At 37.6% G+C, this 5,509-nt stretch overlaps 1 pseudogene; it reads right to left on the reverse strand.

Annotated features, from left to right (window-relative positions):
- Window positions 1-214: 214 nt before the first annotated feature.
- LOC102812026 overlaps window positions 215-5,509 on the reverse strand; it is a 7,265-nt pseudogene continuing 1,970 nt past the window's right edge.

The raw sequence follows: 5,509 nt of genomic DNA on the forward strand, positions 1-5,509 counted from the left end.
TTTGTTAAATATAAAACTGATGATCTGCTCTGTAAACCTTCATTCAATTCACAATAAAAAGTTTAAATAATAATAATAATAAAAGATAAATTTGGGAATGTTTGCTAAAAATAAAATTAATTAAAAATCCCTGGTAGCTTTTTTTTCAATCTTTACAAAATCAAACGTTCATTTTAATCCAATACATCTCTAAAGCCAAAAGGCCAGTATCAAATTAAACGACATCCAATTTCATTTTGATGTTCATAGCTGCCAGTTTGGCTACAAAATACCAAAAAACACAAGCCATGTAAACCGTGTCAATAGTGTCACTGCGGTTACAGAGAGAGCAGTTGTGTCTTCTGTTACGCATGACAGACTCAGAAGGGGGGATGCTTCTCCAACAGCAGGGAGAGTAAACTACCACACTCGACACACACATGGGCTACTGAATGGTCAGAGCTGTTGAAGAGGTGGGCTAGAAGGGCATCTCACTCCATCTCCCCAAAACAGATCCTACCCTGAACATTTCTTCCCCCCACAGGCTGGTTGGTGACTTTGTATCTGGGGCCTGTTGTTCTGAATTGAAACTTGTAGGAGACCATGTGATAATAAATTTCACCTATGAAGATATCTGCTTCCAGTTCAAGCCTTCTGATGCCACTATACAACCTCTCAGTGCCATAGAAGTTGTAGCCAACAGCCTTTAACATCTTATCGAAGTATTCTAAGGCTGAGTTCTCTGAAAAGACGAAGGGTGTAGCATCATGGCAAAGGCCATGCAAAGCTGCAGACTTGCCTGCCATACTCTCAGTTAACATGCCAGTGGTCATGGGAGATGGAAAACCATGAGGATTAAACAAAATTTCTGACATTATTCCACTCTCAGTAAAAGGCATGTCCTCAGCTGGTCACAACCTACTCAAAATGCCCTTTTGCTCATGACAACTGGCAAGTTTATCTCTGATCGTTGGATTCCGAGGGACTCATATGGTGATACAAACACACTTGAACTTTCCATTTCCAGTGTCATTACTACACACTTTTATGTTATCCACAACACCATTTTCTTTATTCTTATATTACGCCATGAAGCTTTACCCAGTAATGAGGTTGAGGTAGCTGTAGTATGGGTTTCCATACTGCAATTGTGCTCCAGTAAATGGCAACCCATCATCATCCAATTTCTGCAAAACCCGTGGATCACCAGGTTTGACTCCAAACACCAGACTATCACCTCCTTGTTTGATTTTTTCAGCGAGATCTATGAACTCAGACTTGTACACACTCCCATGGGCAAAGCCTCATTCCCAAGAGGCCTTATTCATGATCATGGCATCTTCCATATCATAGCCAGTGTAAGAAATAACAGCAACTATGGCATTTGTCCCAATTGGATAGTTATTCATATCATAATAATCATACATGTACAGTCTCATTAAAGGACTCCGTGGAGTCTGGAGACCGTACAGTTTGTTGTCTGATCTGTCTTGATAAGTAAGACGGGGAAAGCCCATAGTCTGCTTACTCATCTGATACTGGTACGTGTCCCGCAGACTCTGGTTGTGATCAGAGAAAGGGATGAAGTTGGCGATCACACTCAACAGACTGTGAGGGAAGAGCTCCTAGTGTGTGGTAACTCCAGCAGGGACCTCATCCTCAAAGATAGCAACATTCATGAAGACCTGTTCCATGGTTCCAATCAGTTCTTCTTTGCCTAATTTCAAGTTCTGCACAGGCCGTACCAGTCTACAAGGGGTGGTAAAAAGGAACACTCCTGGATACAGACTGGGTTTTCCTGTCATGGGGATAGGGGTCACCTCCATCCAGGGAAGGGTTCTTTTTCTCTCAACACCTTAAAATGCTGGAGAGTATCTATAATGCTAGGAGCAAGTTCCTTCTCCACCCATCCAACCATGATGCCATCCAACAGGACAGGGGCACATTCACTGTATGGTCCCTGTGGATCCCCATCCACTGGGGTAATCCCCAAGTTGCAGAGCAAAGCTGTAATAGATGTTGTATACACAAACTGCATGACAACCTCACATATAGAAGTTAAATGGTTTATCAGACTTCAGGGCTCCCCATCTGGGATATGCACAGGACAAAGGAAATCCCGGGGCTCTGGCAGCTGTCTGCCTATTGTGGTGGTCCTCGTCTTGGCAAAAGTAGTGCCTCTGTGCACACAGTGGAAATGGGAAAGACAGCATATGAAGTTCAGCTTGTCAGCCACAAAAGATAGTCCAGAATCTTGTGATTTGTATTTTTTAAAGTCTATGATCCTTTTAACAGTGCTTTTCTGCAGAGAGTAAACTAAAGATAACTAATTCTGAGAGATCCCTTATCCATTAATGAGACCATTGCTTTTTGTTCTATAAATAAATATAGTAGCCTAGGAGAGGGCTGTGTTAGCTTGTGGTTTCAAGAAGAATATCACTGACTTTATCAGGAATATCATCAGGAAATGCTAATACTTTATGTGGCAATAGAGCAGGAGAAAGTTGTTGAGGAGAGGGGTGCACTACAAGCCCATGACTAGATTTCCCAATTTTATGAAACTCTTGAGACTGGTTTAGCAAAATGCTAAAGACCAGATCCTTAAGCCTAGTTTAAAATGGGAGACCAACATTAATTCTGAGACATGAAATTCATGTAAGGAGGCAATTTCTACTGAGACTAACAGAGTGACTGCAGTTTGAAATGAAATGTTTGCAATACCAAACACTGAATCTGTGAAATTAATTTTTAAAAGAGACTCAATGAAAATTTAAAGCTTTTACTCTGAGAAAAGCACTGTTAAAAGGACCATGGATTGAAAAAATACTTATAAATCACATTTCTAATAAAAGACTTGTATCCAGAATATGGAATCAGGTGTGGCACTGTAGGATAAGCACTGGACTGCAAGGTGGGTTTGGACTGCAAGGTTTGAAGTTCAAACTCACCAGTTGCTCCTCAGAAACCCTATACAGGGTCGCTATGAGTTAGAACCAACTTGATGGTGCTTGATAATAACAGCATCAAAAATATAGAGGAACCCTATAGACACAGTAGTTTAGTACTTGGCTGATAACTGAAATGGTGGTGGTTCAAAACCAATAGTCACTTCCTAGGAGAAAGATGTGGCAGTCTGCTTCTTTAAGGATTTATAGCCTTAGAAACACTATGGGTCAGTCATCCATCCTCTGATCTATACTTGACAGCAATAGGTGTCTGGAATGTTTAAAGAGCAATTAAAATTGTACAATAAGAAAATAAATCAAATGAAAATGCAGGGAAGATTGCTTGATAAACAAACATTTGTCAGAATCATACAAAGGACTAATAACATATGAAATAAAGACAACATTTGATTTGAGATATATATGCAAATTTAAATGATTAAAAAATGCCACTACACAATTGTTAGAATGGTTAAAAACTAAATTGAAAAGCTGGTACAATGAATGCTTGCCTGGATGTGGCAAAATTCAGCAGAAATTCTCATTTATTGCTCGTGGAAATATAAAATGGTACAATCACTTTAGAAAAGAGTGTGGCAGTTTCTGATGAAGTTAAACACAGACTCAACATATGATACAGAAATTATACTCCTAGGAATTTACCTGGGTAATTTGAAACACAAAAAAATCTATTTACAAGTATTAATAATACCTTTATTCATAAACCTTTTAAAAGTGGAATCACTAAAAAAAAATAAAAAATGTCTTTTAACAGGGAATAGATAAAATAATTGTAGAACACCTTTGCAGTGTAATTTTATTCAGTGATAAATGCATTTCACTAAGTGAAAGAAACCTGATGCAAAATGACACATATTGTATGATTCCATCTACATAGAAAAAGTAAAATCTCTAGGGACAGAAAACAGATTAGTGGTTTTCAGGTTTTAGGGTAACGACAAATGGTTATGTACAAATGGGAGACAAAGTGAAAGTTTTAGAATAAAGGAAACTGGTTTGTACATTACTGGGATGATGGAAAGTTAACTTTATGTAATTTTCAAAATCTATAGAACTTTATATCATAAGAACATATTTTTAATGTATGCAAAAAAACCATGAAACAAACAGCAAAGAAAATATCAAGTAGGATGGTCACGTATCCTAGGATGAAATAGGGACAGTGATAAATGAATTTAAGTTTACAGATATATGGCATAACCTCATTTCAGGCAGTGGCGAGAAGAAAAGGAATTTACATAAGTAACTTTGGAAAATGTATTTTGACTAGAAATTCTAAAGGTAAAAGGAACTGTACATAAACACTGTACTCTACAGATAAATATATTCTCAAGAGGGTATGAATGAACAATTCTTAAACTACTATACATGCATATGACAGTTGAACAAATAAGGAAATGGATGTTAAATATAGAATCCAGATTTCTCACTGTCATAGAAAGAGATTACCTGAATTAGAATTAGAGAGATCAGTGTGAACTCATGTTTATATGCATAATATTATAGATAGATAGATAGATAGATAGATAGATAGATAGATAGATAGAGATAGATAGATAGATAGATAGATAGATAGATAGATAGATAGATACATATATATAGAGAGAGACAGATATAGAATCCTTATGTGGCACTATAGAATAAACATTGGACTGCTAACCCCAAAGTCAGTGGTTCAAATCCACAGCTCAAATCCACAAGCATGTCCTTTGAAACTATGGATCAAAAACGATTTGGCAGCACTTAACAATAACAACATGCAGGGATAGATATTGTTATTGCTAGGTACCGCTGAGTCAGTTCTGACCCACTGTGACCTTATATACAACAGAATGAAAAACTACCAAACCTGCACCTTCCTCACAATTGCTGCTGTGCTTGAGCCCATTGCTCCTACCACAGCACCAATCCATCTTGTTGGGGTCTCACTCTTTTTCACTGACATTCCACTTTTCCAAGCTTGATGACCTTCTTCAAGGACTTGTCTTTCCTGATAATATATCAAAAGTATGAGAGATGAAGTCTGACTACCTTGGTTTCTAAGGAGCATTCTGGTTACACTTCATTGAACACAGAATTGTTGGTTCTTTTGGCAGTCCATGGTACCCTTAATATTCTTTTCCAACACCTTAATTCAAATGTATCATGGCCTTCCTTATTGATCATCCAACTTTCACATGCATATAGGGTTATTGAAAATATCATGACTTGGATCAAGTGCACCTTAGTCCTCAAACTGATATCTTTGTTCTAGAAATCTTCAAAGAGGTCTTGTGCAGCAGATTTGCCTAATGCAATGCATCATTTGATTTCTTCCCTGATACTTGCATAAATGTTGATGGTGGATTCAAGCAAAATGAAGTATTTGACAGCTTCAATCTTTTTTCCATTTGTCATTATTGGACCAATGGTGAAGTTTTTTACTTTGTTTACATTGAGGAGAAATCCATACTGAAGGCTGTGATCTTTTATCTTCATCAGTAACTGTTTTACCTCCTCTTTGTTTTCAAAAAGCAAGGCTGTATAATCTGCATATTGCAGGTTGTTAATGAATCTTCCTCCAA

This window comes from Chrysochloris asiatica, unplaced genomic scaffold (assembly GCF_000296735.1).
Source record: "Chrysochloris asiatica unplaced genomic scaffold, ChrAsi1.0 scaffold00091, whole genome shotgun sequence".
NCBI lineage: Eukaryota > Metazoa > Chordata > Mammalia > Afrosoricida > Chrysochloridae > Chrysochloris > Chrysochloris asiatica.